Below are 12,866 nucleotides of genomic sequence, written 5' to 3' on the forward strand. Positions count from 1 at the left end.
ACAAACCTTACTGTGTATGAGGTTCAAGCATTAGAGGTTGGTGGATTTGTGTTGCAAAAGGGGACTACGCCAAGAAGCAAATAATGTAGCCCATCGGTCAACAAAGTATAAAAGTGGCATATTGGATATAGCAGCCAAAGAGAATATATTTAGCGATTTCAAACATAGCTATGGTCTTTGAGCATTTGGTCATTAAGGCCGGACAGATGGAAGTGTTTGTAATTGAGATCGAGGAATCGCTACTATGCAATGAAAAATACCGGGTGACTATGGGAAAGAATCCATCATGCACATGTCTCGATTTTCAAATCAGGGTAGGAACTGGTAGACCATGTTGTGTATGCAAGCACATTTATTTTGTATATTTGCATATTTTTGGGTTAGATGCGATCCATAATATATTTATACATCAACCCACTCTAAAAAAGGAGGACCTAATGAAAATGTTAAGCAGTAGGAGAACAATCTAAAAAGGACCTTATAGTGTTATGATGACATTGAATTGTAGTTTTGAAAAGGTCCTTTGTTTTACGATAATGAAATGTCCTTTGTATCATGGTTTTATCAACTCTCTAGGAAGGTCTATTTACTTTTCGTTTTTAAATGTTTTAGTAGGACAATCAATATGGTTGTGTGTCAATGGTAAGAATATGTTCATTTGTTATTTTAAGGTCTTCTCAATGTTGATGTCTACATAGATTTTCTTAAATATATTACTTATTCATGCAATTCCTTTTTTTACACACAACACTTATCCATGCATCTACTTTTCTAAATTTAGGGAATATCCATGCAAAATCCCTTTTTGCTTTTAGCATGATGTATTTATAAATATGACCCCTGGCTCTTACTCTAATCTTCAATTCCAAATCTTATTGCCTCCCTCTTCCTCTTATTGTATTTCTCTCCCTCACTATCATCCTCTACCTTAACAATCATCACCATCATCCACTAATCTTTGTTGATCTCATTATGTGTTCTTCTAATGGTCCCAACTATACTCTCAAGCATACCCTTATTAATAGGATTTGCAAAGATTTATGCACGAAAATAGGTGGAGATGTAAAAGAGCATCTGAGAATCATGATAGAGGCCCATAGTCTTTAGAGCAAGCTGCTAGTGGATGAACCTATCAATTTCGGAGATTTATACTGGAATATGAAGATTAGAAGTGCTATCAGCACTTAGCGGAGTTACGGGTACATTGCTGAAGAGAAGGAGGGATCCCTTGAGAGGAGTTGAAGAATAGACTAGCCCATAAAAGCACATAGGTGTAGGTACCCTTATGTAGTTGTGGTATGTTATCTTTTGTAAACAGTATTTAAGGCTATAGCCCTTACAAGTATGTAGATGTCTTTAGTCTTTGCCTGCAAGGATGATATAACAACCTTTCTGGAATAAAGTGGTCTTTCAACTATAATTCACCTTGTCTTTTTTATTAATTGCCTTGTCAAATATTAGGTTGTTTGTTGTTTTGAGGAAATAGTGTGTGATCTCGATGTAATTTCTTTTTGGAAGTAAAATTATCTATTGCCCGCAATTGGCAGCTATATTATCCTATTCAATTTTTTATTGTTCATTATTCTTCATGACATACTTGCTTTTCCCTAAAAAAGTAAGAAAAGATGCCTTCATTATTGGGGTGTAGGATTTTCAGGGAAGATGCCATTATTATTGACATTAAAAAAGAAGAAATGTATTTTTTTTTTGTTTGGTGCAAAAGAAGAGTACACCTCTCCCACCACTATAAATATACATATAACCTCCATACAACTTTGTTAACCAGCATTTATCTTAGCATTATTAGTAGAGAACACCACCCACAACCCTCCATATTGTTTGTGATAGCCTCATAAAAAATTAGCATTGAAGTTGTTACACATATCGCTAAGGAGGCCACCAATGCGGAGGTCAAGCAAAAAACTGTAGATTGTGCATAAGCATGGAAATCTCTCACATCCTTACCACTTCCTAGTATTGATGATGATAATTCTCCAATGCAGACCAAAGTGGTGAGATTAATTGCTATATGGCGAGCCCATAGTTTTATTAATGATGCGTCCCGAGTGTCTCTTGCTAGAGGAAGTGCGGAAGGGAACGTCATTCGCTTACTTTTTGCCTTCACCCCGGAGGATAAGGGACATCCATAAATAGAAGTAAAGATGGTATAACAATTATGATAGAAGAGCTATATTTAGAAGTTGTATATGAATGAACTTGGTTTTATTTCTAATTGGAAACATTATTTTTTATCTTAAGGATGTAAGGTTGTCATGTTGTTCTCTCTCTCACTCCCTTTTGCTTTCTCTCTCCATCTCCCTCTCAAATAATTATGTCATGACTCTCTTTCCCTCTCTCCCACTCGCTTTGCTCTCTCTCTTGATGGAGGGGAGAGGGAATATCTTTATTTCAAAAAAGCGAGTGGGAGTGGGGGAGAGAGAGGAAGGATGAAATCTCTTTATTTTAAAAAAGCGAGTGGGAGTAGGGGAGAGAGAGGGAAGAGGGTGGGAGAGAGAAAGGGAAGAGGGTGGGAGAGAGAAAGGGAAGAGGGTGGGTGAGAGAGAGAGAGAGAGAGAGAGAGAGAGAGAGAGAGGGGGGGAAGGAGAGAGGAAAGGAGGGTGGGAAAAGGACAAATAGTGGGAGAGAGGGAAGGAGAGATGATGCATAGGAAGAGTGAGGGAGAGGGAAGGAGATATTATGCATAGGAAGAGTGAGGGAGAGGGCAAGGAAGGAGAGAGGGAAGAGGGTGGAAGAAGGGGGAGAGAGGGAGAAATAAAGGACGAGGTTAGGAGGAGGAGAGAGGGAAGAGGGTGGGAGAGGGAGAAGTAGAGTGCGAGGGAGAGAGAAAGGGACGAGATTAGGAGAGAGAGAGAGAGAAAGAGGGAAGAAGAAAGATTGAGAGAGAGAGAGAGAGAGAGAGAGAGAGAGAGAGAGAGAGAAGGAGAGATTATGCATAGGGAGAGGGAGAGACAGAGGGAAGAGGAGAGGAGAGATTATGCATAGGGAGAGGGAGAGAGAGAGAGAGAGAGAGAGAGAGAGAGAGAGAGAGAGAGGGAAGGTGACATTACGCATAGGGAGAGGGAGAGACAGAGGGAAGAGGAGAGGAGAGATTATGCATAGGGAGAGAGAGAGAGAGAGAGAGAGAGAGAGAGAAGAAAGGGAAGGTGACATTACGCATAGGGAGAGGGAGAGACAGAGGGAAGAAGAGAGGAGATTATGCATAGGAGGAGAGAGAGAGAGAGAGAGAGAGAGAGATGGAAGGAGAGATTATGCATAGAGAGAGAGATAGAGAGAAGAGGAGAGGAAAGATGATGCATAGGGAGGGAGAGGGAGAGAGCACAAGAGGGTGAAAGAAGGAGAGGTAGAGGAAGAAAACAAGGCAAGAGGTTGGGAGAGAGATAGGGGGAAGGAGAGACGTAAGGACAGAGAGTGAGAGGGAGCGTGGATAAGGGAGAAAGAGTGAGAGAGAGAAGAGGGTGGGAGGTTGTAGTAGATAGTGGTGGTGGGCTAGGCTGGAGGTAGTGAGGTGATGGAGGGAATGGAGAGAGAATGTCCACATTTTTAAGAGAGAAGAGTTGCTAGTAAAATCTCCCTCCTCCCTCCACCAAGCTCCCTAAAAAAACACACTTGTGTGGAAGGACACTTTTTGCAATACAATCTACTATTAAGCCCAAGCTTGGGAGCTCGTCTATTCTTGCTTATCTTGTTATCTTGCATGTCTATGTGTGTTCTTGATTATGGAGTCTTGTAGAGATTGCTTTCTTTGCATGTGTGAGTGCTTGAGTGTGTGTTTTTAGTCTTCTACATCAGTAATCAGAGAAACTCCAAGAACCATATACAACTTGACTAGTAAAAACATTAAACGCGATTATATAATAATAGATTTGTGTATAATAATCATGTTACAAGTACAAGGAGAAAGTGACTCCATTAAGTGAAAAAAGAACTTGTTGTTGTAGAGCATAAACCACAAAAATATTTTGAGAGAATAGATTCTTTTACTTGCATTCATTCAAATAGACAAACAAAGAGTTAGCCCATGTGTGTCTTGTAGGTGTCAAAGGACCTATCATGTGTTATAGATGTCAGCCAAAATAGCTTATGGTTTATGCAGTGATGGGATCAATCCTCCTGATATATCTAGAATATAGTATTATCTTAAAGTAAAGGGGTAATCTATCAAGTGGAAGATAATTGGCTGCAAAGTGATCTCAGTTAGAGAGATCCAATATTGTTTCTTATGAAAGATGATTAACATCTTAGTATTCCTAAAAAGAATCAATAGATACCACTAATAAAGTCAGTAGAACATCCTATTAAGATGTAAGTACTCGAGTATCTCAGAGGATGGTCCCTAGAAAATATCACAACAATCCAAGTATTTTTCATCCAGTTAAGCAAGTCTTAGGAGAATTTAGAAAACTACATATGTATAAGAACACATAATCACTTCTTAGCAGTAGTATTATGAAGTACTTTCTAGTGGCAGCCTCCATGCAATTCTTGAAGCTATTTACATCCTTATATAACCATTCTTTATCTAACAACCCGGAGGGTTAAATTCTCAGATTATACGTTATTGTAACCAATTCTTTAGCCTGTATTGAGGTCTGATTAAATTTCCAGAATCCATCGAGTGTTTCAACCACACCATGCATGCCCAATTACAGGCCATCAGCCGATTATCACATTAATACACATCCATATGCGGTGTACCGTCAATTAGCGTTTGAGGATAAACCTCAATGTGCCAGTATAAATCCTTATTGACTTCAAAAATCAGTTTGTATTGATTTTAAAAAACCTAAAAATATCATACATGGTATTAACTCCCTAGTTAATATAACCCAAAAAAAACCAGAAAATATGATAGTGAATCCACATTATTAGCCCTGCTTATCAATCAGTGATACATGATCAACACGCACAGAAAACCAAGGTTATAAGCCGTGCTCAAATTTATTTTAAAATTTCTGAAAAAAAGAGACAAGACTCATATACCAGTGTAGCTTATTCATATGATATGCACATGCTAGCGTTATCAATAAAATCCAAAACTAAGAATCTTTTCTGAAAAACATTTCAGAACTGATTGTGGTATAAAAATCAAGAAACATCTCTAAAAAACTAGCATGTAAATTATCCAAAATCGAATATGTATTACGTATAGGATTCCCAAAGGTCATCATCCCATCATGTAATACAAGTCATATAGTCATGCACAAATATTTTGTGGTGGTTAGCAGCGTTGGAAAACCCATCGAGATCAACTTCATCAAGTTGTGGATGTGCATTTTTGTCTCTCTCGAGTCTCCGTGGAGGAGCGGGATGGCAAGAGGTTTTGGAGTGTAGCCATGGTCGCTGAGCTTTGAATAAAACCGATAGTGCAAATATTATTATTAATATGGTACCAAAATATTTTTTTTATTTTTATTAAATATATTATGTAAGATTTTTAAGAAAAAAAAGTGTTTTTTAAAGGTTTCATTTTAGTATGTAATAATTAATGTTTGAAAAAGTGAATGAAATGATGACCTTATATCTTCTCTATTTAAGACAATAAAATGATGATCTCCATATAGTTTGTTTATTTTAAGGCAATAAAATAATGACCTTCTATATAGTTTCTATTTTTATGCATTCACTCATTTTCTATTTAAGAGTCCACAATTCTCTATAAAAAGTCTCAAAAGCCTAGTAGAAAGAAAAGAGAGAAGAAAGAAAAGAAAGGATGAGAAAAAACCATGTTCTAAAGTTGTATTAATTAAATATCACTTAATGGCATTTAAATAATATATATCAAATAATTTGTCATATGCATATCAGACAAATTATTTGATATGTATATTTCACTGGACACTGTTAGCTAGTTTATTATTATTGTGCTTGTGCCAGAAATGGAACAAAAACATGAGGAGAGCTTTGTCCTGATCAGATTTTCATTCAAGGAAAAAGCACGCTCATTATCCAGTAGGGTTGATATTTATCTATGGTTCAAATTATGACACTTGGAAGTTTGGGCAAAGATGGTGTAGCGCTATCACGCTACTATTTCAAAGTCTTAACATGCACCACTGCCGCAGCAGCAGCGGCGCGACAGCAGAGAGAGTGTGTGTGTGTGGGGGGGGGGGCGGGCGGCGGCGGGGGCTTGGGCCTTAAGTCGACCATAGCTTTGAAGTACACGCAGGGAAGGGTTGGAGAGGGGTTGTGGCCCATTGTTCGGGGCGGAGCAAATTCTAGAATGGGCCACGCAACTATTATTATTGGAAAATTCAGTGCGTATTACCAACTACTATCAGGACATACGTACATTGTGTAGGAAGCCCAAAAAAGGTCGGGAGTTTTCTGAAGCCTGCAATTTTTCTTATACAACTTTCCCCAGCACCTGTAGAGAAGCAGGTTTAGCTCTTGCATCTATGATTCTAAAGCGTCAAGTAGAGCCAAATTTTCAAATATCAAAAGAGTGCCCACTTTTGAGGGTCTACTCCCTTTTGTTGTCCTTGTGTACAAGTCATGAATGACCTCTCTTTTGTACAAGCTCAACAATTGGGCAAAGAAATGGATTTGATGTTTGAAGGTGTGAAGGTTATTGAACCTTGGGGTAAACAGGAAACCCCTCTTCCTGCACCATCGTTATCCCACATAAGACAATGTCTGAGAAGGAAGGACCTGGCAGCCGGTAGGCTCGTACATTCCATGGTTGTCCAGAATGGGCTCCAACTGGATAATAAGATGGCCTGCCAGACCATCCACTTGCTTGCCTCGTCTGGATGCCTGCCACAAGCACAGGAGGTTTTCAATTGCCTACATGAACAAGATGTGTTTACCTGGACTGCAATCATCTCAGCACATGTGCAACATAAAGAGGGTAGCCAGGCCATGTGCCTCTATCACCGAATGTTATTGTCAGGCATGAAACCGAGCTTGCATACGTTCGTGGTACTTGTTAAAGCATGCACCAGCATGTTAGACTTGGATCAAGGCAAGGAAATCCATTCTGATATCACCAGACATAAACTAGAGTCTCATTTATTTATCGGCAATTCTCTCATGGACATGTATGCCAAGTGCGCGAGCCTACCAGATGCACGGAAGGTTTTCGAGGGCATGCAACTCCGAGATGTGGTGTCATGGAATACAGTAATAGCAGGTCTTGTTCAAAATGAACGTGGTGAAGAGGCCCTTCAATTCTATAAAAGAATGAGGCAGGACGGTGTGCATCCAGATAAAATCACTTATTTATGCACTTTGAAAGCATGTGCCAGCATAGAAGCTCTAGCTCAGGGTAAAGTGATCCATGCTGATATAAAGGAATGTGGCCTTGAGCTAGATATAGCAGTTGCAAACACCCTAATGGACATGTATTGCAAGTGTGGAAGTTTAAAGGATGCATATCTAGTGTTTGAGAAGCTGTCAAAACAAGATGTAGTGTCATGGAATGTGATGCTATCAGGATACACAGAGAGTGGACATTACAAGGGGGCTGTCGCACTCTTTGAGAAAATGCAGCAAGAGCATGTATTACCAGATAAGGTCACTTGCCTCTTCGTTCTAAGGGCTTGCACTGGCACAGGAGCAGTGGACCAGGGCAGATATGTACATACAGCCATCACGTATCGTGGGATTGGCTCAAATTTGATGATAGGAAATGCACTGATTAATATGTATGCCAAATGTGGCCACCTGAAGGAATCACATTGCGTATTCGACAAGATGCAAGAGCGGGATGTGGTATCATGGTCCACTATGATTGAAGGATATGCGGAGCAAGGTCATGGTGAGCAAGCCTTTGAGCTTTTTAAGAAAATGCATCAGGAAGGGTTTGACCCAGACAAGATTACATTTGCCTGCATTCTCAAAACTTGTGCAATGATAGAAGCTCTCAACTACGGAAAACTGATTCATGCAAACATATCAAAGCGTGGCTTGGAATCTGATTTGTTGGTTGGAAGCGCTTTGGTTGACATGTATGCTAAATGTGGCAGCCTCGAGGATGCACACAATGCATTTGACAGGTTATCAGAAAAGAATGTAGTGTCATGGTCTGCACTAATTGCAGGATACACCAACAATGGACATGGTCAAAAGGCCCTTCTACTTTACGAGAAAATGCAGCAGAAGGGTACAGAACCTGACATTGTAACCTTCATGTGCATCCTCAGAGCATGTGCCAGTATAGCTGCCCTGGATCAGGGCAGGTTAATCCATGCCTGTATTGTGAGTTGTGGATTGGAGTCGGATCTTATCATGGGCAACAGCATTATTGATGTGTATGCAAAGTGTGGGAGCTTAGCAGATGCATGGTATGTATTCAAAAGGCATACAGGGCGAGATGTGGTGTCATGGAATGCCATGATTGAAGGATTTGCCTGGCATGGAGACTTCAGAGTGGCCTTGCAGCTCTTTGAGAGCATGCAATCACAAGGAATCAGGCCAGACAACATAACGTTTATAATTGTTCTGTCTGCCTGCAGTCAGGCTGGTTTAGTTAGAGAAGGGCATGGGTATTTTAAGCAGATGAATAAAGAGTACTGTATTCAGCCAACGATACAGCATTTTGTGTGCATGGTCGATCTTCTCGGCCGTGCAGGATATCTGAGAGAGGCACAGGACCTGATCTTTGGAATGCCACTGCAACCAGATTCTGTTGTGTGGATGGCTCTACTTGCTTCCTGTGTGAAGTTTAACAATGTTGGGTTTGGAACACATGCATTTGAGTGTCTAGTGAAAAAAGGCTGCCGAAATGCTGCTGCTTATACTCTGATATCAAATTTGTATGCAGCTAATCATATGTGGGATGATGTACAAAGAATACAAGAGAGGAAATTGCGACAGAGAGTGTCGAAGACACCAGCGCAAAGCTGGATAGAAATAAACAAGAAGATGCATGTTTTCATGGTTAATGATAAAAGCCACCCTAAAGGTGATTGTATATACTTGGAATTGGAGAGATTGAAGGGTCCATTGAGAGAAGCTGGATACTTGCCCCATTTGGATTCTGTGCTCTATCCAATGGCAGACTCAGACAAAGAAGAGGCACTTTGTGGACACAGTGAGAAGCTGGCATTAGCTTTTGGTCTGATCAATACACCCCCTGGATCTCCCCTTCGAATATTCAAAAATTTGAGAGTTTGTGTGGATTGCCACAACGCAACCAAGATCTTATCAAAAATTACTGGCAGACAGATATCTCAAAGAGATGCAAATCGTTTTCATCACTTCCATGAGGGTGTTTGTTCATGTGGGGATTATTGGTAACCAATCATGAGCAGCACCATGAGACATACAAGGGAGAAGGTTTGCTCATCTTTATGTATGAGCAGCCAAACATTTTTGCTTGTATGTATGCATGTATCTATTTTCACACACACACACATGTATATGATTTTAGCATGAATTAAACCTTTGGAAACAAAAGTCTAAAAATCTCGAAACATTTCTTGTGACTATGGCCCCAAATGGTTTAGACTCCAATTATAAGGAAGATAGCTGTAGCTGAACTGTAGGTCACCTACTTCAGCCCAATCTGGGCCCTCTTTTAGCTCTCACTTCTCACACATACAAACTAGTTTTTTTCTGCAAGACATGAAGTCACAGCTGAATCACAAAACATTCTGAGTGGTAGGCTAGGCCTTGAAGGAAAAAACTAGGGGCTAATTGATGGTGAGAGTTGCCAGCAAGAGAATGACATCAGAGGGTAGTACACTCAGATTAATAAAGGCTAGTTATGGGGAGGTGTACTAGCCTCTGATGTAGTAAATGTTTATCCAGTTTTGTTGGCCACACCTTTGATGTGGTAGATGTACAGTTTATTGGTTATGTTTTTTGATGTGGCAGATATCTAGGTTATCATCTTAACTATGGTTGTTATTTAGGATTGTGTAGCAAGGTATTGATTGGTGGGTTTATACTAGTTCGACCCAGTTCTAGTAGAGAGTGTTGATGTTGGTAGATTGCGCTTGCATCTTGATTACCTTGACACGGTAGGCTTGTCACGTGCACGCTTGTGCCATGGCTAATCTCTAGCATGAGTAGTCTAATCCTTGATTAATCCATTAGATTTGATTTATCGCTCTATGGACAGCAAGCACCTTTCCGTTGAAGATGCGATTTAGATCATCATCTTGATTTGGTTGCTCATTATCGCTTCATGGGTGGCAACCATGGCTCGTACACAAAGCAAACTGTGAGGATGGTGTACCCTGATGCCTCCCTTCCAAAACAACAAGATTCAAAGCCCCAGAACCTCAAACTAAAGTTGAGGTAACAACATCTAAGCAACCATTAGAGAAGAAACCAATAAAGGGGAGAAATAATATATCTAAGGCAAGAACTTTCCTTCAGAAACAAAAGAAGTTGTTTGTTGAGATAAGGCAAGCACAAGAGTCTACACATCTTCTCATCCCTAGGGCACCATTCCTAAGAATTGTAAGAACAGTAAGTGACAGTATCAAAGGGGAGGGATATTATAGATGGTAGAGCAGTTCAGTGGCATGTCTACAAGAAGCTTGTGAAGACTTCCTTATAGACTTTATGAATGAAAGCTTCATATGTGTTGCCCATGCAAGAAGAGTCACTTTGATGGACAGAGACATGACACTTATAAGCAGGGTGAGAGTTCGACAAATTTCTTCATCCCTTGTCAATGAGGGATAGGAAAGCCTTCACAATCCCCCCTGCATTGAAAAGGAAATCAAAGGCAGATAATATAAAAGTTGAAGAAGTCACTTCCCCTCCCAAGAAGAAAAGAAAGTTGGTTAGGAAATCAAAGCCAGATGACAAGAGTTCTAGGGAGGAGGAGGAGGTGAAGAAAAATGAGAATATCTCACATGTGCATGATAGCTTAGAGATTCTAGTGTAATTGGAGAAGGCCAATTCTCAGAGGCTTGCCCAAGTACCAGGGCAACTGATCTCCAATGTTGGCACAATGGAGGAAGACTACCTCTATATTGCACCTGGGGACATTTACATGCTTATAGAGAGCAAAAATGCTATCTAGATGATGAATTTGAATGTGGTTGATATGATTTTAAAATTCTGATTGAGAACTGATGAATTGACATTGACTATCATGGCTTGAATAAGGTCATGGGTACCCTATCCCACACATTGATGATCTCTTGGATGAGCTCAAGGGAGTGAAATTCTTCACTAAGATTGATGATCTCTTGGATGAGCTCAAGGGAGTGAAATTCTTCACTAAGATTGATTTGAGATTGGGATACCATCAAATAAGGATGAAGGAGGGTGATGAAGAGAAGACCACATTTAGGACCGAAAGGGAATTGTTTCATTTTATGGTCATGCCCTTTGGCCTAACGAATGCACTGGCCACCTTCCAAGCATTGATGAGATGAAAAGAGTATTGGCTGCTTTTCTATTCAAGTTTGTGCTAGTATTCTTCGATGACATATTGATATATAGAAAGAATAAGGAGGAGCATTTGTTTCATGTGAAGCGAGTGTTTGAGGTGATGAGAAAGCACAAGCTTTTTGCAAAAGAGAGAAAATGCACATTCATGGTCAATGAAGTGGAGTATCTTGGACATTTAGTGGGAGAGAATAGCATAAGGGTGGATCCAAAGAAAGTGGCATTTGTCGAAGAGATTGGCCAACGCCAACAAACTAATTCAACTCAACTAAGAGGTTTTCTGGGATTATCTTCTTTCTATAAGAGATTTATGGAGCAGTATGCATCGATAGCGGCATCTCTTACTGATTGTAGGAAGGTTAGTTTCTCGGCACACTAAGTGGTATCTCTTCTCTGGATAGTATGTCCGAAGTCCTCGATGCTCATAGTGTGACACATCATTCATACGATAGACACTATGGAGTGTAAAACCACATAAGAGAACAAGATTGTAAGAGGAACAAGAAGCCAGATGACACTTGCGCTACTCCAAAGACTATTACATGTTCTTCACTATACCATGCACACTCAGCAGAGGTCACAGGTGAAGAGGACAACACATACATCAAGGTGATGACAAGTGACTATAGCCCAAGGCTCAGGCTACAATGTAGTATCATGATTTGGTGGGTAACCAGGTTGGTTGCTTGAGCCCATAAAGAGATCATCTCTTAAATCTTTAGTGTACTTGTAGCAGGGTTGGTTGACGAGCACACTAAGTGGTGGCTCTTCTGATGATAGTATGTCTGGAGTCCTTGATGTTCACAGTATGACACAACACACGTACGAGTAGACACTATGGAGCAAAACACCACACAAGAGAACAAGATTGTAAGAGGTACAAGAAGCTGGATGACACTTGGACTACTCCAAACACTACTAGATGTCCTTCATTGTACCATGCACACTCAGCAGAGGTCACATTGAAGAGGACGACACACAACTCAAGGTGATGACAAGTGAAGATAGCCCAAGGCTCAGGCTATAATGTAGTATCAAAGATGTAGCACGATGGCAAAGAATGATCCAAAGGATGTGTCGAGAGACCATATAAGCATTCCTGAAAGATGTGATGGCATCTCCTATCTTTGGAAGATGCCCTCAAAGTGACAGACTTTTGTAGAATATCGTGTCTTTGGAAGATGCTCGTTGGCATATCAATGTGGTGCCTTCAATGCCAGTGCACGCACCGCTCTTGTATGTGTTGGTTGTGCACCTCCGCTTTTGTCCACCGAATACTTTGAGATGTACCTCTAGGTTGACCCACTATGGTGGTGTGTAACAGTGTGACACTTTACGATGATGTGTCGGTGTGACACTATTACGGTGTCCGTCTAGTGTAGGCACCCAAGTGTGGCTACACCGTAGTTCTCAGGAGAGAATCTTTCTTTTGGAATTCCATTGCTAACAAGAGTTTCAATGAACTCAAATCTCTACTCACTTCAGCCCCCATTCTT

The 12,866-nt window shown here is 40.4% G+C and overlaps 1 pseudogene across 1 annotated transcript; it reads left to right on the plus strand.

Annotated features, from left to right (window-relative positions):
• Positions 1–5,968: 5,968 nt before the first annotated feature.
• On the plus strand, positions 5,969–9,431 carry LOC147616279 (pentatricopeptide repeat-containing protein At2g03880, mitochondrial pseudogene; annotated as a pseudogene). The gene has a single exon (XR_015262469.1). The product of XR_015262469.1 is annotated as a pentatricopeptide repeat-containing protein At2g03880, mitochondrial pseudogene (transcript).
• The last annotated feature ends 3,435 nt before the right edge of the window (positions 9,432–12,866 follow it).

Source organism: Cibotium barometz, chromosome 38 (genome assembly GCF_041138505.1).
Source record: "Cibotium barometz isolate CiBa-2024 chromosome 38, ASM4113850v1, whole genome shotgun sequence".
NCBI lineage: Eukaryota > Viridiplantae > Streptophyta > Polypodiopsida > Cyatheales > Cibotiaceae > Cibotium > Cibotium barometz.